We start from the raw sequence: 22,614 nt of genomic DNA, 5'->3' as shown, positions 1-22,614 counted from the left end.
GGTACTGGCCGAGGCCTCGGACCAGCGGGCCCCGGCTCCCAGCTCAGCGCTGCTCCTCCGCCCCTCTCACCTCCTGCCCGACGTCCAGGCTACCGAGCACCCTCCACCCCCGCCCACCTTCATGCCACTCAGCCGGAACCCGGGAGGCAATGCCAACTACCAGGTGTATGACAGTCTGGTGCTGAAGCGGCAACCGCAGGAGGGCCAAGCGCGGGCCAACTCGCTGCTACCTTCCACCTCGGCCTCCAGGCCCTCTCTGCACGGGAGCCAGACTGGGAAAATGAACTTACCAGCAGCAAATGGGGGCAGGGGCAGGGGGCGGCAGGGCATGGAGAGAGGAATAAAGAGCACCAGAGTCCAGGAAACATTGGTGGTCTGTGGCTTGGAAGCGCCACTCCTTCTGCCAGCCTGGGTCCCTGCGCTTGGCTTCCTGCAATAAGAAGCCAGTGTCCCCTTCTTGGCCTGAGGGTCCCTTTGGTTTAGTGGCCACTGTTCTGCCAGCAGGCCCCTCCTGGTCCTATACCATGCACTAAGTACATCTGCAGCTGCAGACTCCAAACCCCTGGTCTCTGGGCACCTCCTCTGTGTCTCAGCTGTCCCTGTCCACAGAGAGCCTCATACAAGAAGTTGCTTCCAAACTGGGAGGTTCCACATCTGGGCAGGTCCAGCTCCAGGCCCAGTGAAGGGCATGAAGAAGGCTGAGGCTCTGGACTCCAGCCAGGCCTTCAGCAGGCCTCTGAGGCCAAGGTCTTCCTAGTCTCAAGAGGGGCCAAGAGACGCAATGTGTCATTTGAACAAGTGAGTCAGCGGGCGGTGAGCGAATGAATGACCGCTCGAGGGGATGTATGCCGGCCACCGGGCCCTGTTTGACTGTCCAGGCTCAGCTTACCTGACCCTGGTTACCAGGGAATGCCACTCTGGGCCCTCCTTTTCATCCCCCTCCCTCACTGTGACCTCACCACCTGCCCCATTATGACCCAGTCTGGCTCCCAGTTAAAACTGGAGGGCAGAGGGCCCAGGCAGTCCTGGGACCAACGGGCCATGGGTGAGCGAAACTACTACCGAGCCGAGCCGTTCACTGGCCCCATCCCCAGGAAATGCCAGGAGCAAGGATACTCAATTCTTCTGATCCCGGTCAGCTTCATCTTGCTCAACGTGGGGATCAACATGGTGACTATGGTCAGGGCAGGATCTGTGCAGCGCGGTTGGGGGCGCCCTGGGGTCTTGAAGGGGCTGAGGTGGGAGGGCTGCTGGGGTGTGACCGGACAAGGGTTGGATTTCAGGGCTCACCCTGCTCCCGGCCTGCCCCCTCCCCTTCTTCCCTCAACTCTGGAGGCATCTGAAGAGATTCTTGCGGGCACTTTTCAATCGTATTTTCCACAAAGGTGAGTGGGCGCCGGCGTGGGTTCAGGGGATGTGGGCCTGTCCCCTTTCTTCTATCCCTGCCTTGATTCTCAGCCCCTCAGGAACCCAGGCCCTGACCCATCTCGCCTTTCCCCATAGACAAGCAAGCCAGCTGTGTAGGCACCCATCGCATGTGCATGCGCTGCTCCGTGGATCCCAAGAACCTGTGCTCAAGAGTTTCTTCCCACTTCTGCCATCGCCCAAGCTTCCTGCTCGGGCAGGTAAACCACCTTGCCTACTGCCTGCAGCGGGGCTCGGCGGGGGCGGAGCCGGCGGCCCCCCCGCCGCGGGCGAGTAAAGGAGAAGGCGGGCGGAGCGGGAGGCAAAAAGCCTACAGCACCCGGTATTCCCAGGCGGTCTCCCATCCAAGTACTAACCAGGCCCGACCCTGCTTAGCTTCCGAGATCAGACGAGATCGGGCGCGTTCAGGGTGGTATGGCCGTAGATGGGGGCGGGGGCCGACGGCTGCCTCTTGAGGCCCAGTTTCGCTGGCGCTGGCGCCTTAACGCCAGCCTGGCGGCCGGCCCGCCCCGGCAGGGCCCCCTCGCCCGCCCAGGCAGGGGAAACGGAGGTCTCGGGTATCGGGCGGCGGCGGAGGGTTTGGCGACCACCTCCCAGCCCAGGGCGGCCGTGACCCAGCAAACCCTTCAGCGCTTGGCGCCCCGCCCAAGATCCCGCACGTCGCTCACAGGGACGTGGCCCCGGAGGCTTCAGGGCCCGGGGCCCGCGGTCCCTTGGGCATCGGCCCTGCCCGCCCACGCGGCGCTAGGCGCAGCCCGGGCCGGCCCTCCTGCCCGACAGCAGCCGGCCCGAAGCCACCGGGAGCCTCCATTGAGTCGCCACGGCCCCTCAGCCCCGGCAAGGCCACCCTTGCCCCCACACCCCCCGCCGAGCTCAGGACCCCGCCCCTGGTGGCCGGCAGGCCCGGGGAAGCGGCCCCTGCCCTCGATCCCGCTCCCGCACCCGGCCGCGGTGACACGCCAGAGGGGCGGGGTGGTGGTGGGGCGGGGCTTTTGTCGGAGGGAGCTGTGGAGGGACACACCGGCACACAGGTGGCGGCGCCGGGGCTGGGCGCCGGTGGGGGCGGCCAGGTGCAGGTCGAGGGGCTCGCGGGCCGAAAGGACGGCAACTGGGCCCGCGGCGGAGTCTGGGTCCGGGCCAGCCACCCCGGGAGCGTCTGGGGTGCGGCTGCCTTCCAGGGCCGCCTTCTGGCCGCCTGGCCGGCCGGGCCGGCGGGGAGCGCCCCCGCCGGCGCGCGCCGTGGTGGGAGGGGCCTGAGGAGGTGGGGCCTGCAGCGCGGCCCGGCGGGGGCGGAGCCGGCGGCCCCCGCCGCGGGCGAGTAGAGGAGAAGGCGGGCGGAGCGGGAGGCAAAAAGCCTACAGCACCCGGTATTCCCAGGCGGTCACCCATCCAAGTACTAACCAGGCCCGACCCTGCTTAGCTTCCGAGATCAGACGAGATCGGGCGCGTTCAGGGTGGTATGGCCGTAGACGGGGGCGGGGGGCCGCGGGCGGCCTCTTGAGGCCCAGTTTCGCTGGCGCTGGCGCCTTAACGCCAGCCTGGCGGCCGGCCCGCCCCGGCAGGGCCCCCTCGCCCGCCCAGGCAGGGGAAACGGAGGTCTCGGGTATCGGGCGGCGGCGGACGGTTTGGCGACCACCTCCCAGCCCAGGGCGGCCCTGACCCAGCAAACCCTTCGGCGCTTGGCGCCCCGCCCAAGATCCCGCACGTCGCTCACAGGGACGTGGCCCCGGAGGCTTCAGGGCCCGGGGCCCGCGGTCCCTTGGGCATCGGCCCTGCCCGCCCACGCGGCGCTAGGCGCAGCCCGGCCGCAGCCCGGGCCGGCCCTCCTGCCCGACAGCAGCCGGCCCGAAGCCACCGCGAGCCTCCATTGAGTCGCCACGGCCCCTCAGCCCCGGCAAGGCCACCCTTGCCCCCACACCCCCCGCCGAGCTCAGGACCCCGCCCCTGGTGGCCGGCAGGCCCGGGGAAGCGGCCCCTGCCGTCGATCCCGCTCCCGCACCCAACCGCGGTGACACGCCAGAGGGGCGGGGTGGTGGTGGGGCGGGGCTTTTGTCGGAGGGAGCTGTGGAGGGACACACCGGCACACAGGTGGCGGCACCGGGGCTGGGCGCCGGTGGGGGCGGCCAGGTGCAGGTCGAGGGGCTCGCGGGCCGAAAGGACGGCAACTGGGCCCGCGGCGGAGTCTGGGTCTGGAGGGCTCTGAGCCTCCATCCGCTCTGGTGCCTCGGGTCTACCGGCCCGATGCCTGGTAGCGTGACACCCCACCGGCCCACAGACGTAGCCTCCCCAGCTGTGCTCACAGCGAGTCCAACCGCAGCCTGCATCCCTCCGCGGGACACTTGGATTACTCCCGCGATCCCCACGAGGTGCGGCACCCGGCGGCCGAATGGGCTGAGATCCTGCCCTTGCGGCGCCCTGTGGCCACCTCCGCCTCCCTCACGGTACTGGCCGAGGCCTCGGACCAGCGGGCCCCGGCTCCCAGCTCAGCGCTGCTCCTCCGCCCCTCTCACCTCCTGCCCGACGTCCAGGCTACCGAGCACCCTCCACCCCCGCCCACCTTCATGCCACTCAGCCGGAACCCGGGAGGCAATGCCAACTACCAGGTGTATGACAGTCTGGTGCTGAAGCGGCAACCGCAGGAGGGCCAAGCGCGGGCCAACTCGCTGCTACCTTCCACCTCGGCCTCCAGGCCCTCTCTGCATGGGAGCCAGACTGGGAAAATGAACTTACCAGCAGCAAATGGGGGCAGGGGCAGGGGGCGGCAGGGCATGGAGAGAGGAATAAAGAGCGCCAGAGTCCAGGAAACATTGGTGGTCTGTGGCTTGGAAGCGCCACTACTTCTGCCAGCCTGGGTCCCTGCGCTTGGCTTCCTGCAATAAGAAGCCAGTGTCCCCTTCTTGGCCTGAGGGTCCCTTTGGTTTAGTGGCCACAGCTCTGCCAGCAGGCCCCTCCTGGTCCTATACCATGCACTAAGTACATCTGCAGCTGCAGACTCCAAACCCCTGGTCTCTGGGCACCTCCTCTGTGTCTCAGCTGTCCCTGTCCACAGAGAGCCTCATACAAGAAGTTGCTTCCAAACTGGGAGGTTCCACATCTGGGCAGGTCCAGCTCCAGGCCCAGTGAAGGGCATGAAGAAGGCTGAGGCTCTGGACTCCAGCCAGGCCTTCAGCAGGCCTCTGAGGCCAAGGTCTTCCTAGTCTCAAGAGGGGCCAAGAGACGCAATGTGTCATTTGAACAAGTGAGTCAGCGGGCGGTGAGCGAATGAATGACCGCTCGAGGGGATGTATGCCGGCCACCGGGCCCTGTTTGACTGTCCAGGCTCAGCTTACCTGACCCTGGTTACCAGGGAATGCCACTCTGGGCCCTCCTTTTCATCCCCCTCCCTCACTGTGACCTCACCACCTGCCCCATTATGACCCAGTCTGGCTCCCAGTTAAAACTGGAGGGCAGAGGGCCCAGGCAGTCCTGGGACCAACGGCCATGGGTGAGCGAAACTACTACCGAGCCGAGCCGTTCACTGGCCCCATCCCCAGGAAATGCCAGGAGCAAGGATACTCAATTCTTCTGATCCCGGTCAGCTTCATCTTGCTCAACGTGGGGATCAACATGGTGACTATGGTCAGGGCAGGATCTGTGCAGCGCGGCTGGGGGAGCCCTGGGGTCTTGAAGGGGCTGAGGTGGGAGGGCTGCTGGGGTGTGACCGGACAAGGGTTGGATTTCAGGGCTCACCCTGCTCCCGGCCTCCCCCCTCCCCTTCTTCCCTCAACTCTGGAGGCATCTGAAGAGATTCTTGCGGGCACTTTTCAATCGTATTTTCCACAAAGGTGAGTGGGCGCCGGCGTGGGTTCAGGGGATGTGGGCCTGTCCCCTTTCTTCTATCCCTGCCTTGATTCTCAGCCCCTCAGGAACCCAGGCCCTGACCCATCTCGCCTTTCCCCACAGACAAGCAAGCCAGCTGTGTAGGCACCCATTGCATGTGCATGCGCTGCTCCGTGGATCCCAAGAACCTGTGCTCAAGAGTTTCTTCCCACTTCTGCCATCGCCCAAGCTTCCTGCTCGGGCAGGTAAACCACCTTGCCTACTGCCTGCAGCGGGGCTCGGCGGGGGCGGAGCCGGCGGCCCCCCCGCCGCGGGCGAGTAAAGGAGAAGGCGGGCGGAGCGGGAGGCAAAAAGCCTACAGCACCCGGTATTCCCAGGCGGTCTCCCATCCAAGTACTAACCAGGCCCGACCCTGCTTAGCTTCCGAGATCAGACGAGATCGGGCGCGTTCAGGGTGGTATGGCCGTAGACGGGGGCGGGGGGCCGCGGGCGGCCTCTTGAGGCCCAGTTTCGCTGGCGCTGGCGCCTTAACGCCAGCCTGGCGGCCAGCCCGCCCCGGCAGGGCCCCCTCGCCCGCCCAGGCAGGGGGAACGGAGGTCTCGGGTATCGGGCGGCGGCGGAGGGTTTGGCGACCACCTCCCAGCCCAGGGCGGCCCTGACCCAGCAAACCCTTCGGCGCTTGGCGCCCCGCCCAAGATCCCGCACGTCGCTCACAGGGACGTGGCCCCGGAGGCTTCAGGGCCCGGGGCCCGCGGTCCCTTGGGCATCGGCCCTGCCCGCCCACGCGGCGCTAGGCGCAGCCCGGCCGCAGCCCGGGCCGGCCCTCCTGCCCGACAGCAGCCGGCCCGAAGCCACCGCGAGCCTCCATTGAGTCGCCACGGCCCCTCAGCCCCGGCAAGGCCACCCTTGCCCCCACACCCCCCGCCGAGCTCAGGACCCCGCCCCTGGTGGCCGGCAGGCCCGGGGAAGCGGCCCCTGCCCTCGATCCCGCTCCCGAACCCGGGAAACATTGGTGGTCTGTGGCTTGGAAGCGCCACTCCTTCTGCCAGCCTGGGTCCCTGCGCTTGGCTTCCTGCAATAAGAAGCCAGTGTCCCCTTCTTGGCCTGAGGGTCCCTTTGGTTTAGTGGCCACTGTTCTGCCAGCAGGCCCCTCCTGGTCCTATACCATGCACTAAGTACATCTGCAGCTGCAGACTCCAAACCCCTGGTCTCTGGGCACCTCCTCTGTGTCTCAGCTGTCCCTGTCCACAGAGAGCCTCATACAAGAAGTTGCTTCCAAACTGGGAGGTTCCACATCTGGGCAGGTCCAGCTCCAGGCCCAGTGAAGGGCATGAAGAAGGCTGAGGCTCTGGACTCCAGCCAGGCCTTCAGCAGGCCTCTGAGGCCAAGGTCTTCCTAGTCTCAAGAGGGGCCAAGAGACGCAATGTGTCATTTGAACAAGTGAGTCAGCGGGCGGTGAGCGAATGAATGACCGCTCGAGGGGATGTATGCCGGCCACCGGGCCCTGTTTGACTGTCCAGGCTCAGCTTACCTGACCCTGGTTACCAGGGAATGCCACTCTGGGCCCTCCTTTTCATCCCCCTCCCTCACTGTGACCTCACCACCTGCCCCATTATGACCCAGTCTGGCTCCCAGTTAAAACTGGAGGGCAGAGGGCCCAGGCAGTCCTGGGACCAACGGCCATGGGTGAGCGAAACTACTACCGAGCCGAGCCGTTCACTGGCCCCATCCCCAGGAAATGCCAGGAGCAAGGATACTCAATTCTTCTGATCCCGGTCAGCTTCATCTTGCTCAACGTGGGGATCAACATGGTGACTATGGTCAGGGCAGGATCTGTGCAGCGCGGTTGGGGGAGCCCTGGGGTCTTGAAGGGGCTGAGGTGGGAGGGCTGCTGGGGTGTGACCGGACAAGGGTTGGATTTCAGGGCTCACCCTGCTCCCGGCCTCCCCCCTCCCCTTCTTCCCTCAACTCTGGAGGCATCTGAAGAGATTCTTGAGGGCACTTTTCAATCGTATTTTCCACAAAGGTGAGTGGGCGCCGGCGTGGGTTCAGGGGATGTGGGCCTGTCCCCTTTCTTCTATCCCTGCCTTGATTCTCAGCCCCTCAGGAACCCAGGCCCTGACCCATCTCGCCTTTCCCCACAGACAAGCAAGCCAGCTGTGTAGGCACCCATCGCATGTGCATGCGCTGCTCCGTGGATCCCAAGAACCTGTGCTCAAGAGTTTCTTCCCACTTCTGCCATCGTCCAAGCTTCCTGCTCGGGCAGGTAAACCACCTTGCCTACTGCCTGCAGCGGGGCTCGGCGGGGGCGGAGCCGGCGGCCCCCCCGCCGCGGGCGAGTAAAGGAGAAGGCGGGCGGAGCGGGAGGCAAAAAGCCTACAGCACCCGGTATTCCCAGGCGGTCTCCCATCCAAGTACTAACCAGGCCCGACCCTGCTTAGCTTCCGAGATCAGACGAGATCGGGCGCGTTCAGGGTGGTATGGCCGTAGACGGGGGCGGGGGGCCGCGGGCGGCCTCTTGAGGCCCAGTTTCGCTGGCGCTGGCGCCTTAACGCCAGCCTGGCGGCCAGCCCGCCCCGGCAGGGCCCCCTCGCCCGCCCAGGCAGGGGGAACGGAGGTCTCGGGTATCGGGCGGCGGCGGAGGGTTTGGCGACCACCTCCCAGCCCAGGGCGGCCCTGACCCAGCAAACCCTTCGGCGCTTGGCGCCCCGCCCAAGATCCCGCACGTCGCTCACAGGGACGTGGCCCCGGAGGCTTCAGGGCCCGGGGCCCGCGGTCCCTTGGGCATCGGCCCTGCCCGCCCACGCGGCGCTAGGCGCAGCCCGGCCGCAGCCCGGGCCGGCCCTCCTGCCCGACAGCAGCCGGCCCGAAGCCACCGGGAGCCTCCATTGAGTCGCCACGGCCCCTCAGCCCCGGCAAGGCCACCCTTGCCCCCACACCCCCCGCCGAGCTCAGGACCCCGCCCCTGGTGGCCGGCAGGCCCGGGGAAGCGGCCCCTGCCCTCGATCCCGCTCCCGAACCCGGGAAACATTGGTGGTCTGTGGCTTGGAAGCGCCACTCCTTCTGCCAGCCTGGGTCCCTGCGCTTGGCTTCCTGCAATAAGAAGCCAGTGTCCCCTTCTTGGCCTGAGGGTCCCTTTGGTTTAGTGGCCACAGTTCTGCCAGCAGGCCCCTCCTGGTCCTATACCATGCACTAAGTACATCTGCAGCTGCAGATTCCAAACCCCTGGTCTCTGGGCACCTCCTCTGTGTCTCAGCTGTCCCTGTCCACAGAGAGCCTCATACAAGAAGTTGCTTCCAAACTGGGAGGTTCCACATCTGGGCAGGTCCAGCTCCAGGCCCAGTGAAGGGCATGAAGAAGGCTGAGGCTCTGGACTCCAGCCAGGCCTTCAGCAGGCCTCTGAGGCCAAGGTCTTCCTAGTCTCAAGAGGGGCCAAGAGACACAATGTGTCATTTGAACAAGTGAGTCAGCGGGCGGTGAGCGAATGAATGACCGCTCGAGGGGATGTATGCCGGCCACCGGGCCCTGTTTGACTGTCCAGGCTCAGCTTACCTGACCCTGGTTACCAGGGAATGCCACTCTGGGCCCTCCTTTTCATCCCCCTCCCTCACTGTGACCTCACCACCTGCCCCATTATGACCCAGTCTGGCTCCCAGTTAAAACTGGAGGGCAGAGGGCCCAGGCAGTCCTGGGACCAACGGCCATGGGTGAGCGAAACTACTACCGAGCCGAGCCGTTCACTGGCCCCATCCCCAGGAAATGCCAGGAGCAAGGATACTCAATTCTTCTGATCCCGGTCAGCTTCATCTTGCTCAACGTGGGGATCAACATGGTGACTATGGTCAGGGCAGGATCTGTGCAGCGCGGTTGGGGGAGCCCTGGGGTCTTGAAGGGGCTGAGGTGGGAGGGCTGCTGGGGTGTGACCGGACAAGGGTTGGATTTCAGGGCTCACCCTGCTCCCGGCCTCCCCCCTCCCCTTCTTCCCTCAACTCTGGAGGCATCTGAAGAGATTCTTGAGGGCACTTTTCAATCGTATTTTCCACAAAGGTGAGTGGGCGCCGGCGTGGGTTCAGGGGATGTGGGCCTGTCCCCTTTCTTCTATCCCTGCCTTGATTCTCAGCCCCTCAGGAACCCAGGCCCTGACCCATCTCGCCTTTCCCCACAGACAAGCAAGCCAGCTGTGTAGGCACCCATCGCATGTGCATGCGCTGCTCCGTGGATCCCAAGAACCTGTGCTCAAGAGTTTCTTCCCACTTCTGCCATCGTCCAAGCTTCCTGCTCGGGCAGGTAAACCACCTTGCCTACTGCCTGCAGCGGGGCTCGGCGGGGGCGGAGCCGGCGGCCCCCCCGCCGCGGGCGAGTAAAGGAGAAGGCGGGCGGAGCGGGAGGCAAAAAGCCTACAGCACCCGGTATTCCCAGGCGGTCTCCCATCCAAGTACTAACCAGGCCCGACCCTGCTTAGCTTCCGAGATCAGACGAGATCGGGCGCGTTCAGGGTGGTATGGCCGTAGACGGGGGCGGGGGGCCGCGGGCGGCCTCTTGAGGCCCAGTTTCGCTGGCGCTGGCGCCTTAACGCCAGCCTGGCGGCCAGCCCGCCCCGGCAGGGCCCCCTCGCCCGCCCAGGCAGGGGGAACGGAGGTCTCGGGTATCGGGCGGCGGCGGAGGGTTTGGCGACCACCTCCCAGCCCAGGGCGGCCCTGACCCAGCAAACCCTTCGGCGCTTGGCGCCCCGCCCAAGATCCCGCACGTCGCTCACAGGGACGTGGCCCCGGAGGCTTCAGGGCCCGGGGCCCGCGGTCCCTTGGGCATCGGCCCTGCCCGCCCACGCGGCGCTAGGCGCAGCCCGGCCGCAGCCCGGGCCGGCCCTCCTGCCCGACAGCAGCCGGCCCGAAGCCACCGCGAGCCTCCATTGAGTCGCCACGGCCCCTCAGCCCCGGCAAGGCCACCCTTGCCCCCACACCCCCCGCCGAGCTCAGGACCCCGCCCCTGGTGGCCGGCAGGCCCGGGGAAGCGGCCCCTGCCCTCGATCCCGCTCCCGCACCCGGCCGCGGTGACACGCCAGAGGGGCGGGGTGGTGGTGGGGCGGGGCTTTTGTCGGAGGGAGCTGTGGAGGGACACACCGGCACACAGGTGGCGGCGCCGGGGCTGGGCGCCGGTGGGGGCGGCCAGGTGCAGGTCGAGGGGCTCGCGGGCCGAAAGGACGGCAACTGGGCCCGCGGCGGAGTCTGGGTCCGGGCCAGCCACCCCGGGAGCGTCTGGGGTGCGACTGCCTTCCAGGGCCGCCTTCTGGCCGCCTAGCCGGCCGGGCCGGCGGGGAGCGCCCCCGCCGGCGCGCGCCGTGGTGGGAGGGGCCTGAGGAGGTGGGGCCTGCAGCGCGGCCCGGCGGGGGCGGAGCCGGCGGCCCCCGCCGCGGGCGAGTAAAGGAGAAGGCGGGCGCAGCGGGAGGCAAAAAGCCTACAGCAACCGGTATTCCCAGGCGGTCTCCCATCCAAGTACTAACCAGGCCCGACCCTGCTTAGCTTCCGAGATCAGACGAGATCGGGCGCGTTCAGGGTGGTATGGCCGTAGACGGGGGCGGGGGGCCGCGGGCGGCCTCTTGAGGCCCAGTTTCGCTGGCGCTGGCGCCTTAACGCCAGCCTGGCGGCCAGCCCGCCCCGGCAGGGCCCCCTCGCCCGCCCAGGCAGGGGGAACGGAGGTCTCGGGTATCGGGCGGCGGCGGAGGGTTTGGCGACCACCTCCCAGCCCAGGGCGGCCCTGACCCAGCAAACCCTTCGGCGCTTGGCGCCCCGCCCAAGATCCCGCACGTCGCTCACAGGGACGTGGCCCCGGAGGCTTCAGGGCCCGGGGCCCGCGGTCCCTTGGGCATCGGCCCTGCCCGCCCACGCGGCGCTAGGCGCAGCCCGACCGCAGCCCGGGCCGGCCCTTCTGCCCGACAGCAGCTGGCCCGAAGCCACTGGGAGCCACCATTGAGTCGCCACGGCCCCTCAGCCCCGGCAAGGCCACCCTTGCCCCCACACCCCCCACCGAGCTCAGGACCCCGCCCCTGGTGGCCGGCAGGCCCGGGGAAGTGGCCCCTGCCCTCGATCCCGCACCCGCACCCGGCCGCGGTGACACGTCAGAGGGGCGGGGTGGTGGTGGGGCGGGGCTTTTGTCGGAGGGAGCTGTGGAGGGACACACCGGCACACAGGTGGCGGCGCCGGGGCTGGGCGCCGGTGGGGGAGGCCAGGTGCAGGTCGAGGGGCTCGCGGGCCGAAAGGACGGCAACTGGGCCCGCGGCGGAGTCTGGGTCTGGAGGGCTCTGAGCCTCCATCCGCTCTGGTGCCTCGGGTCTACCGGCCCGACGCCTGGTAGCGTGACACCCCACCGGCCCACAGACGTAGCCTCCCCAGCTGTGCTCACAGCGAGTCCAACCGCAGCCTGCATCCCTCCGCGGGACACTTGGATTACTCCCGCGATCCCCACGAGGTGCGGCACCCGGCGGCCGAATGGGCTGAGATCCTGCCCTTGCGGCGGCGCCCTGTGGCCACCTCCGCCTCCCTCACGGTACTGGCCGAGGCCTCGGACCAGCGGGCCCCGGCTCCCAGCTCAGCGCTGCTCCTCCGCCCCTCTCACCTCCTGCCCGACGTCCAGGCTACCGAGCACCCTCCACCCCCGCCCACCTTCATGCCACTCAGCCGGAACCCGGGAGGCAATGCCAACTACCAGGTGTATGACAGTCTGGTGCTGAAGCGGCAACCGCAGGAGGGCCAAGCGCGGGCCAACTCGCTGCTACCTTCCACCTCGGCCTCCAGGCCCTCTCTGCACGGGAGCCAGACTGGGAAAATGAACTTACCAGCAGCAAATGGGGGCAGGGGCAGGGGGCGGCAGGGCATGGAGAGAGGAATAAAGAGCGCCAGAGTCCAGGAAACATTGGTGGTCTGTGGCTTGGAAGCGCCACTACTTCTGCCAGCCTGGGTCCCTGCGCTTGGCTTCCTGCAATAAGAAGCCAGTGTCCCCTTCTTGGCCTGAGGGTCCCTTTGGTTTAGTGGCCACAGCTCTGCCAGCAGGCCCCTCCTGGTCCTATACCATGCACTAAGTACATCTGCAGCTGCAGACTCCAAACCCCTGGTCTCTGGGCACCTCCTCTGTGTCTCAGCTGTCCCTGTCCACAGAGAGCCTCATACAAGAAGTTGCTTCCAAACTGGGAGGTTCCACATCTGGGCAGGTCCAGCTCCAGGCCCAGTGAAGGGCATGAAGAAGGCTGAGGCTCTGGACTCCAGCCAGGCCTTCAGCAGGCCTCTGAGGCCAAGGTCTTCCTAGTCTCAAGAGGGGCCAAGAGACGCAATGTGTCATTTGAACAAGTGAGTCAGCGGGCGGTGAGCGAATGAATGACCGCTCGAGGGGATGTATGCCGGCCACCGGGCCCTGTTTGACTGTCCAGGCTCAGCTTACCTGACCCTGGTTACCAGGGAATGCCACTCTGGGCCCTCCTTTTCATCCCCCTCCCTCACTGTGACCTCACCACCTGCCCCATTATGACCCAGTCTGGCTCCCAGTTAAAACTGGAGGGCAGAGGGCCCAGGCAGTCCTGGGACCAACGGCCATGGGTGAGCGAAACTACTACCGAGCCGAGCCGTTCACTGGCCCCATCCCCAGGAAATGCCAGGAGCAAGGATACTCAATTCTTCTGATCCCGGTCAGCTTCATCTTGCTCAACGTGGGGATCAACATGGTGACTATGGTCAGGGCAGGATCTGTGCAGCGCGGCTGGGGGAGCCCTGGGGTCTTGAAGGGGCTGAGGTGGGAGGGCTGCTGGGGTGTGACCGGACAAGGGTTGGATTTCAGGGCTCACCCTGCTCCCGGCCTCCCCCCTCCCCTTCTTCCCTCAACTCTGGAGGCATCTGAAGAGATTCTTGCGGGCACTTTTCAATCGTATTTTCCACAAAGGTGAGTGGGCGCCGGCGTGGGTTCAGGGGATGTGGGCCTGTCCCCTTTCTTCTATCCCTGCCTTGATTCTCAGCCCCTCAGGAACCCAGGCCCTGACCCATCTCGCCTTTCCCCACAGACAAGCAAGCCAGCTGTGTAGGCACCCATTGCATGTGCATGCGCTGCTCCGTGGATCCCAAGAACCTGTGCTCAAGAGTTTCTTCCCACTTCTGCCATCGCCCAAGCTTCCTGCTCGGGCAGGTAAACCACCTTGCCTACTGCCTGCAGCGGGGCTCGGCGGGGGCGGAGCCGGCGGCCCCCCCGCCGCGGGCGAGTAAAGGAGAAGGCGGGCGGAGCGGGAGGCAAAAAGCCTACAGCACCCGGTATTCCCAGGCGGTCTCCCATCCAAGTACTAACCAGGCCCGACCCTGCTTAGCTTCCGAGATCAGACGAGATCGGGCGCGTTCAGGGTGGTATGGCCGTAGACGGGGGTGGGGGGCCGCGGGCGGCCTCTTGAGGCCCAGTTTCGCTGGCGCTGGCGCCTTAACGCCAGCCTGGCGGCCAGCCCGCCCCGGCAGGGCCCCCTCGCCCGCCCAGGCAGGGGGAACGGAGGTCTCGGGTATCGGGCGGCGGCGGAGGGTTTGGCGACCACCTCCCAGCCCAGGGCGGCCCTGACCCAGCAAACCCTTCGGCGCTTGGCGCCCCGCCCAAGATCCCGCACGTCGCTCACAGGGACGTGGCCCCGGAGGCTTCAGGGCCCGGGGCCCGCGGTCCCTTGGGCATCGGCCCTGCCCGCCCACGCGGCGCTAGGCGCAGCCCGGCCGCAGCCCGGGCCGGCCCTCCTGCCCGACAGCAGCCGGCCCGAAGCCACCGGGAGCCACCATTGAGTCGCCACGGCCCCTCAGCCCCGGCAAGGCCACCCTTGCCCCCACACCCCCCGCCGAGCTCAGGACCCCGCCCCTGGTGGCCGGCAGGCCCGGGGAAGCGGCCCCTGCCCTCGATCCCGCTCCCGCACCCGGCCGCGGTGACACGCCAGAGGGGCGGGGTGGTGGTGGGGCGGGGCTTTTGTCGGAGGGAGCTGTGGAGGGACACACCGGCACACAGGTGGCGGCGCCGGGGCTGGGCGCCGGTGGGGGCGGCCAGGTGCAGGTCGAGGGGCTCGCGGGCCGAAAGGACGGCAACTGGGCCCGCGGCGGAGTCTGGGTCCGGGCCAGCCACCCCGGGAGCGTCTGGGGTGCGGCTGCCTTCCAGGGCCGCCTTCTGGCCGCCTGGCCGGCCGGGCCGGCGGGGAGCGCCCCCGCCGGCGCGCGCCGTGGTGGGAGGGGCCTGAGGAGGTGGGGCCTGCAGCGCGGCCCGGCGGGGGCGGAGCCGGCGGCCCCAGCCGCGGGCGAGTAGAGGAGAAGGCGGGCGGAGCGGGAGGCAAAAAGCCTACAGCACCCGGTATTCCCAGGCGGTCTCCCATCCAAGTACTAACCAGGCCCGACCCTGCTTAGCTTCCGAGATCAGACGAGATCGGGCGCGTTCAGGGTGGTATGGCCGTAGACGGGGGCGGGGGGCCGCGGGCGGCCTCTTGAGGCCCAGTTTCGCTGGCGCTGGCGCCTTAACGCCAGCCTTGCGGCCGGCCCGCCCCGGCAGGGCCCCCTCGCCCGCCCAGGCAGGGGGAACGGAGGTCTCGGGTATCGGGCGGCGGCGGAGGGTTTGGCGACCACCTCCCAGCCCAGGGCGGCCCTGACCCAGCAAACCCTTCGGCGCTTGGCGCCCCGCCCAAGATCCCGCACGTCGCTCACAGGGACGTGGCCCCGGAGGCTTCAGGGCCCGGGGCCCGCGGTCCCTTGGGCATCGGCCCTGCCCGCCCACGCGGCGCTAGGCGCAGCCCGGCCGCAGCCCGGGCCGGCCCTCCTGCCCGACAGCAGCCGGCCCGAAGCCACCGGGAGCCACCATTGAGTCGCCACGGCCCCTCAGCCCCGGCAAGGCCACCCTTGCCCCCACACCCCCCGCCGAGCTCAGGACCCCGCCCATGGTGGCCGGCAGGCCCGGGGAAGCGGCCCCTGCCCTCGATCCCGCTCCCGCACCCAACCGCGGTGACACGCCAGAGGGGCGGGGTGGTGGTGGGGCGGGGCTTTTGTCGGAGGGAGCTGTGGAGGGACACACCGGCACACAGGTGGCGGCGCCGGGACTGGGCGCCGGTGGGGGCGGCCAGGTGCAGGTCGAGGGGCTCGCGGGCCGAAAGGACGGCAACTGGGCCCGCGGCGGAGTCTGGGTCCGGGCCAGCCACCCCGGGAGCGTCTGGGGTGCGGCTGCCTTCCAGGGCCGCCTTCTGGCCGCCTGGCCGGCCGGGCCGGCGGGGAGCGCCCCCGCCGGCGCGCGCCGTGGTGGGAGGGGCCTGAGGAGGTGGGGCCTGCAGCGCGGCCCGGCGGGGGCGGAGCCGGCGGCCCCAGCCGCGGGCGAGTAGAGGAGAAGGCGGGCGGAGCGGGAGGCAAAAAGCCTACAGCACCCGGTATTCCCAGGCGGTCTCCCATCCAAGTACTAACCAGGCCCGACCCTGCTTAGCTTCCGAGATCAGACGAGATCGGGCGCGTTCAGGGTGGTATGGCCGTAGACGGGGGCGGGGGGCCGCGGGCGGCCTCTTGAGGCCCAGTTTCGCTGGCGCTGGCGCCTTAACGCCAGCCTTGCGGCCGGCCCGCCCCGGCAGGGCCCCCTCGCCCGCCCAGGCAGGGGGAACGGAGGTCTCGGGTATCGGGCGGCGGCGGAGGGTTTGGCGACCACCTCCCAGCCCAGGGCGGCCCTGACCCAGCAAACCCTTCGGCGCTTGGCGCCCCGCCCAAGATCCCGCACGTCGCTCACAGGGACGTGGCCCCGGAGGCTTCAGGGCCCGGGGCCCGCGGTCCCTTGGGCATCGGCCCTGCCCGCCCACGCGGCGCTAGGCGCAGCCCGACCGCAGCCCGGGCCGGCCCTTCTGCCCGACAGCAGCTGGCCCGAAGCCACTGGGAGCCACCATTGAGTCGCCACGGCCCCTCAGCCCCGGCAAGGCCACCCTTGCCCCCACACCCCCCACCGAGCTCAGGACCCCGCCCCTGGTGGCCGGCAGGCCCGGGGAAGTGGCCCCTGCCCTCGATCCCGCACCCGCACCCGGCCGCGGTGACACGTCAGAGGGGCGGGGTGGTGGTGGGGCGGGGCTTTTGTCGGAGGGAGCTGTGGAGGGACACACCGGCACACAGGTGGCGGCGCCGGGGCTGGGCGCCGGTGGGGGAGGCCAGGTGCAGGTCGAGGGGCTCGCGGGCCGAAAGGACGGCAACTGGGCCCGCGGCGGAGTCTGGGTCTGGAGGGCTCTGAGCCTCCATCCGCTCTGGTGCCTCGGGTCTACCGGCCCGACGCCTGGTAGCGTGACACCCCACCGGCCCACAGACGTAGCCTCCCCAGCTGTGCTCACAGCGAGTCCAACCGCAGCCTGCATCCCTCCGCGGGACACTTGGATTACTCCCGCGATCCCCACGAGGTGCGGCACCCGGCGGCCGAATGGGCTGAGATCCTGCCCTTGCGGCGGCGCCCTGTGGCCACCTCCGCCTCCCTCACGGTACTGGCCGAGGCCTCGGACCAGCGGGCCCCGGCTCCCAGCTCAGCGCTGCTCCTCCGCCCCTCTCACCTCCTGCCCGACGTCCAGGCTACCGAGCACCCTCCACCCCCGCCCACCTTCATGCCACTCAGCCGGAACCCGGGAGGCAATGCCAACTACCAGGTGTATGACAGTCTGGTGCTGAAGCGGCAACCGCAGGAGGGCCAAGCGCGGGCCAACTCGCTGCTACCTTCCACCTCGGCCTCCAGGCCCTCTCTGCACGGGAGCCAGACTGGGAAAATGAACTTACCAGCAGCAAATGGGGGCAGGGGCAGGGGGCGGCAGGGCATGGAGAGAGGAATAAAGAGCGCCAGAGTCCAGGAAACATTGGTGGTCTGTGGCTTGGAAGCGCCACTACTTCTGCCAGCCTGGGTCCCTGCGCTTGGCTTCCTGCAATAAGAAGCCAGTGTCCCCTTCTTGGCCTGAGGGTCCCTTTGGTTTAGTGGCCACAGCTCTGCCAGCAGGCCCCTCCTGGTCCTATACCATGCACTAAGTACATCTGCAGCTGCAGACTCCAAACCCCTGGTCTCTGGGCACCTCCTCTGTGTCTCAGCTGTCCCTGTCCACAGAGAGCCTCATACAAGAAGTTGCTTCCAAACTGGGAGGTTCCACATCTGGGCAGGTCCAGCTCCAGGCCCAGTGAAGGGCATGAAGAAGGCTGAGGCTCTGGACTCCAGCCAGGCCTTCAGCAGGCCTCTGAGGCCAAGGTCTTCCTAGTCTCAAGAGGGGCCAAGAGACGCAATGTGTCATTTGAACAAGTGAGTCAGCGGGCGGTGAGCGAATGAATGACCGCTCGAGGGGATGTATGCCGGCCACCGGGCCCTGTTTGACTGTCCAGGCTCAGCTTACCTGACCCTGGTTACCAGGGAATGCCACTCTGGGCCCTCCTTTTCATCCCCCTCCCTCACTGTGACCTCACCACCTGCCCCATTATGACCCAGTCTGGCTCCCAGTTAAAACTGGAGGGCAGAGGGCCCAGGCAGTCCTGGGACCAACGGCCATGGGTGAGCGAAACTACTACCGAGCCGAGCCGTTCACTGGCCCCATCCCCAGGAAATGCCAGGAGCAAGGATACTCAATTCTTCTGATCCCGGTCAGCTTCATCTTGCTCAACGTGGGGATCAACATGGTGACTATGGTCAGGGCAGGATCTGTGCAGCGCGGCTGGGGGAGCCCTGGGGTCTTGAAGGGGCTGAGGTGGGAGGGCTGCTGGGGTGTGACCGGACAAGGGTTGGATTTCAGGGCTCACCCTGCTCCCGGCCTCCCCCCTCCCCTTCTTCCCTCAACTCTGGAGGCATCTGAAGAGATTCTTGCGGGCACTTTTCAATCGTATTTTCCACAAAGGTGAGTGGGCGCCGGCGTGGGTTCAGGGGATGTGGGCCTGTCCCCTTTCTTCTATCCCTGCCTTGATTCTCAGCCCCTCAGGAACCCAGGCCCTGACCCATCTCGCCTTTCCCCACAGACAAGCAAGCCAGCTGTGTAGGCACCCATTGCATGTGCATGCGCTGCTCCGTGGATCCCAAGAACCTGTGCTCAAGAGTTTCTTCCCACTTCTGCCATCGCCCAAGCTTCCTGCTCGGGCAGGTAAACCACCTTGCCTACTGCCTGCAGCGGGGCTCGGCGGGGGCGGAGCCGGCGGCCCCCCCGCCGCGGGCGAGTAAAGGAGAAGGCGGGCGGAGCGGGAGGCAAAAAGCCTACAGCACCCGGTATTCCCAGGCGGTCTCCCATCCAAGTACTAACCAGGCCCGACCCTGCTTAGCTTCCGAGATCAGACGAGATCGGGCGCGTTCAGGGTGGTATGGCCGTAGACGGGGGCGGGGGGCCGCGGGCGGCCTCTTGAGGCCCAGTTTCGCTGGCGCTGGCGCCTTAACGCCAGCCTGGCGGCCAGCCCGCCCCGGCAGGGCCCCCTCGCCCGCCCAGGCAGGGGGAACGGAGGTCTCGGGTATCGGGCGGCGGCGGAGGGTTTGGCGACCACCTCCCAGCCCAGGGCGGCCCTGACCCAGCAAACCCTTCGGCGCTTGGCGCCCCGCCCAAGATCCCGCACGTCGCTCACAGGGACGTGGCCCCGGAGGCTTCAGGGCCCGGGGCCCGCGGTCCCTTGGGCATCGGCCCTGCCCGCCCACGCGGCGCTAGGCGCAGCCCGGCCGCAGCCCGGGCCGGCCCTCCTGCCCGACAGCAGCCGGCCCGAAGCCACCGCGAGCCTCCATTGAGTCGCCACGGCCCCTCAGCCCCGGCAAGGCCACCCTTGCCCCCACACCCCCCGCCGAGCTCAGGACCCCGCCCCTGGTGGCCGGCAGGCCCGGGGAAGCGGCCCCTGCCCTCGATCCCGCTCCCGAACCCGGGAAACATTGGTGGTCTGTGGCTTGGAAGCGCCACTCCTTCTGCCAGCCTGGGTCCCTGCGCTTGGCTTCCTGCAATAAGAAGCCAGTGTCCCCTTCTTGGCCTGAGGGTCCCTTTGGTTTAGTGGCCACTGTTCTGCCAGCAGGCCCCTCCTGGTCCTATACCATGCACTAAGTACATCTGCAGCTGCAGACTCCAAACCCCTGGTCTCTGGGCACCTCCTCTGTGTCTCAGCTGTCCCTGTCCACAGAGAGCCTCATACAAGAAGTTGCTTCCAAACTGGGAGGTTCCACATCTGGGCAGGTCCAGCTCCAGGCCCAGTGAAGGGCATGAAGAAGGCTGAGGCTCTGGACTCCAGCCAGGCCTTCAGCAGGCCTCTGAGGCCAAGGTCTTCCTAGTCTCAAGAGGGGCCAAGAGACGCAATGTGTCATTTGAACAAGTGAGTCAGCGGGCGGTGAGCGAATGAATGACCGCTCGAGGGGATGTATGCCGGCCACCGGGCCCTGTTTGACTGTCCAGGCTCAGCTTACCTGACCCTGGTTACCAGGGAATGCCACTCTGGGCCCTCCTTTTCATCCCCCTCCCTCACTGTGACCTCACCACCTGCCCCATTATGACCCAGTCTGGCTCCCAGTTAAAACTGGAGGGCAGAGGGCCCAGGCAGTCCTGGGACCAACGGCCATGGGTGAGCGAAACTACTACCGAGCCGAGCCGTTCACTGGCCCCATCCCCAGGAAATGCCAGGAGCAAGGATACTCAATTCTTCTGATCCCGGTCAGCTTCATCTTGCTCAACGTGGGGATCAACATGGTGACTATGGTCAGGGCAGGATCTGTGCAGCGCGGTTGGGGGAGCCCTGGGGTCTTGAAGGGGCTGAGGTGGGAGGGCTGCTGGGGTGTGACCGGACAAGGGTTGGATTTCAGGGCTCACCCTGCTCCCGGCCTCCCCCCTCCCCTTCTTCCCTCAACTCTGGAGGCATCTGAAGAGATTCTTGAGGGCACTTTTCAATCGTATTTTCCACAAAGGTGAGTGGGCGCCGGCGTGGGTTCAGGGGATGTGGGCCTGTCCCCTTTCTTCTATCCCTGCCTTGATTCTCAGCCCCTCAGGAACCCAGGCCCTGACCCATCTCGCCTTTCCCCACAGACAAGCAAGCCAGCTGTGTAGGCACCCATCGCATGTGCATGCGCTGCTCCGTGGATCCCAAGAACCTGTGCTCAAGAGTTTCTTCCCACTTCTGCCATCGTCCAAGCTTCCTGCTTGGGCAGGTAAACCACCTTGCCTACTGCCTGCAGCGGGGCTCGGCGGGGGCGGAGCCGGCGGCCCCCCCACCGCGGGCGAGTAAAGGAGAAGGCGGGCGGAGCGGGAGGCAAAAAGCCTACAGCACCCGGTATTCCCAGGCGGTCTCCCATCCAAGTACTAACCAGGCCCGACCCTGCTTAGCTTCCGAGATCAGACGAGATCGGGCGCGTTCAGGGTGGTATGGCCGTAGACGGGGGCGGGGGGCCGCGGGCGGCCTCTTGAGGCCCAGTTTCGCTGGCGCTGGCGCCTTAATGCCAGCCTGGCGGCCAGCCCGCCCCGGCAGGGCCCCCTCGCCCGCCCAGGCAGGGGGAACGGAGGTCTCGGGTATCGGGCGGCGGCGGAGGGTTTGGCGACCACCTCCCAGCCCAGGGCGGCCCTGACCCAGCAAACCCTTCGGCGCTTGGCGCCCCGCCCAAGATCCCGCACGTCGCTCACAGGGACGTGGCCCCGGAGGCTTCAGGGCCCGGGGCCCGCGGTCCCTTGGGCATCGGCCCTGCCCGCCCACGCGGCGCTAGGCGCAGCCCGGCCGCAGCCCGGGCCGGCCCTCCTGCCCGACAGCAGCCGGCCCGAAGCCACCGGGAGCCTCCATTGAGTCGCCACGGCCCCTCAGCCCCGGCAAGGCCACCCTTGCCCCCACACCCCCCGCCGAGCTCAGGACCCCGCCCCTGGTGGCCGGCAGGCCCGGGGAAGCGGCCCCTGCCCTCGATCCCGCTCCCGAACCCGGGAAACATTGGTGGTCTGTGGCTTGGAAGCGCCACTCCTTCTGCCAGCCTGGGTCCCTGCGCTTGGCTTCCTGCAATAAGAAGCCAGTGTCCCCTTCTTGGCCTGAGGGTCCCTTTGGTTTAGTGGCCACAGTTCTGCCAGCAGGCCCCTCCTGGTCCTATACCATGCACTAAGTACATCTGCAGCTGCAGATTCCAAACCCCTGGTCTCTGGGCACCTCCTCTGTGTCTCAGCTGTCCCTGTCCACAGAGAGCCTCATACAAGAAGTTGCTTCCAAACTGGGAGGTTCCACATCTGGGCAGGTCCAGCTCCAGGCCCAGTGAAGGGCATGAAGAAGGCTGAGGCTCTGGACTCCAGCCAGGCCTTCAGCAGGCCTCTGAGGCCAAGGTCTTCCTAGTCTCAAGAGGGGCCAAGAGACGCAATGTGTCATTTGAACAAGTGAGTCAGCGGGCGGTGAGCGAATGAATGACCGCTCGAGGGGATGTATGCCGGCCACCGGGCCCTGTTTGACTGTCCAGGCTCAGCTTACCTGACCCTGGTTACCAGGGAATGCCACTCTGGGCCCTCCTTTTCATCCCCCTCCCTCACTGTGACCTCACCACCTGCCCCATTATGACCCAGTCTGGCTCCCAGTTAAAACTGGAGGGCAGAGGGCCCAGGCAGTCCTGGGACCAACGGCCATGGGTGAGCGAAACTACTACCGAGCCGAGCCGTTCACTGGCCCCATCCCCAGGAAATGCCAGGAGCAAGGATACTCAATTCTTCTGATCCCGGTCAGCTTCATCTTGCTCAACGTGGGGATCAACATGGTGACTATGGTCAGGGCAGGATCTGTGCAGCGCGGTTGGGGGAGCCCTGGGGTCTTGAAGGGGCTGAGGTGGGAGGGCTGCTGGGGTGTGACTGGACAAGGGTTGGATTTCAGGGCTCACCCTGCTCCCGGCCTCCCCCCTCCCCTTCTTCCCTCAACTCTGGAGGCATCTGAAGAGATTCTTGAGGGCACTTTTCAATCGTATTTTCCACAAAGGTGAGTGGGCGCCGGCGTGGGTTCAGGGGATGTGGGCCTGTCCCCTTTCTTCTATCCCTGCCTTGATTCTCAGCCCCTCAGGAACCCAGGCCCTGACCCATCTCGCCTTTCCCCACAGACAAGCAAGCCAGCTGTGTAGGCACCCATCGCATGTGCATGCGCTGCTCCGTGGATCCCAAGAACCTGTGCTCAAGAGTTTCTTCCCACTTCTGCCATCGTCCAAGCTTCCTGCTCGGGCAGGTAAACCACCTTGCCTACTGCCTGCAGCGGGGCTCGGCGGGGGCGGAGCCGGCGGCCCCCCCGCCGCGGGCGAGTAAAGGAGAAGGCGGGCGGAGCGGGAGGCAAAAAGCCTACAGCACCCGGTATTCCCAGGCGGTCTCCCATCCAAGTACTAACCAGGCCCGACCCTGCTTAGCTTCCGAGATCAGACGAGATCGGGCGCGTTCAGGGTGGTATGGCCGTAGAC

At 67.2% G+C, this 22,614-nt stretch overlaps 12 non-coding genes across 12 annotated transcripts; all 12 read right to left on the bottom strand.

Annotated features, from left to right (window-relative positions):
- Positions 1 to 1,732: 1,732 nt before the first annotated feature.
- Positions 1,733 to 1,851, bottom strand: LOC137213538 (5S ribosomal RNA). Its single transcript, XR_010938174.1, has one exon. It is a non-coding gene; the product is annotated as a 5S ribosomal RNA (ribosomal RNA).
- Positions 1,852 to 2,777: 926 nt separating this feature from the next.
- Positions 2,778 to 2,896, bottom strand: LOC137213564 (5S ribosomal RNA). The gene has a single exon (XR_010938200.1). It is a non-coding gene; the product is annotated as a 5S ribosomal RNA (ribosomal RNA).
- A 2,700-nt stretch (positions 2,897 to 5,596) lies between these two features.
- On the bottom strand, positions 5,597 to 5,715 carry LOC137213293 (5S ribosomal RNA). Its single transcript, XR_010937933.1, has one exon. It is a non-coding gene; the product is annotated as a 5S ribosomal RNA (ribosomal RNA).
- A 1,902-nt stretch (positions 5,716 to 7,617) lies between these two features.
- LOC137213292 (5S ribosomal RNA) lies at positions 7,618 to 7,736 on the bottom strand. Its single transcript, XR_010937932.1, has one exon. It is a non-coding gene; the product is annotated as a 5S ribosomal RNA (ribosomal RNA).
- A 1,902-nt stretch (positions 7,737 to 9,638) lies between these two features.
- LOC137213291 (5S ribosomal RNA) lies at positions 9,639 to 9,757 on the bottom strand. Its single transcript, XR_010937931.1, has one exon. It is a non-coding gene; the product is annotated as a 5S ribosomal RNA (ribosomal RNA).
- A 938-nt stretch (positions 9,758 to 10,695) lies between these two features.
- On the bottom strand, positions 10,696 to 10,814 carry LOC137213636 (5S ribosomal RNA). The gene has a single exon (XR_010938271.1). It is a non-coding gene; the product is annotated as a 5S ribosomal RNA (ribosomal RNA).
- A 2,703-nt stretch (positions 10,815 to 13,517) lies between these two features.
- On the bottom strand, positions 13,518 to 13,636 carry LOC137213290 (5S ribosomal RNA). The gene has a single exon (XR_010937930.1). It is a non-coding gene; the product is annotated as a 5S ribosomal RNA (ribosomal RNA).
- A 938-nt stretch (positions 13,637 to 14,574) lies between these two features.
- LOC137213289 (5S ribosomal RNA) lies at positions 14,575 to 14,693 on the bottom strand. Its single transcript, XR_010937929.1, has one exon. It is a non-coding gene; the product is annotated as a 5S ribosomal RNA (ribosomal RNA).
- Positions 14,694 to 15,631: 938 nt separating this feature from the next.
- Positions 15,632 to 15,750, bottom strand: LOC137213287 (5S ribosomal RNA). Its single transcript, XR_010937927.1, has one exon. It is a non-coding gene; the product is annotated as a 5S ribosomal RNA (ribosomal RNA).
- Positions 15,751 to 18,453: 2,703 nt separating this feature from the next.
- On the bottom strand, positions 18,454 to 18,572 carry LOC137213286 (5S ribosomal RNA). Its single transcript, XR_010937926.1, has one exon. It is a non-coding gene; the product is annotated as a 5S ribosomal RNA (ribosomal RNA).
- A 1,902-nt stretch (positions 18,573 to 20,474) lies between these two features.
- LOC137213285 (5S ribosomal RNA) lies at positions 20,475 to 20,593 on the bottom strand. The gene has a single exon (XR_010937925.1). It is a non-coding gene; the product is annotated as a 5S ribosomal RNA (ribosomal RNA).
- Positions 20,594 to 22,495: 1,902 nt separating this feature from the next.
- LOC137213284 (5S ribosomal RNA) lies at positions 22,496 to 22,614 on the bottom strand. Its single transcript, XR_010937924.1, has one exon. It is a non-coding gene; the product is annotated as a 5S ribosomal RNA (ribosomal RNA).

This window comes from Pseudorca crassidens, chromosome 19 (assembly GCF_039906515.1).
Source record: "Pseudorca crassidens isolate mPseCra1 chromosome 19, mPseCra1.hap1, whole genome shotgun sequence".
NCBI lineage: Eukaryota > Metazoa > Chordata > Mammalia > Artiodactyla > Delphinidae > Pseudorca > Pseudorca crassidens.
Note: the sequence above shows the minus strand (reverse complement) of the source record. Positions and strands in the feature narration are given on the sequence as shown.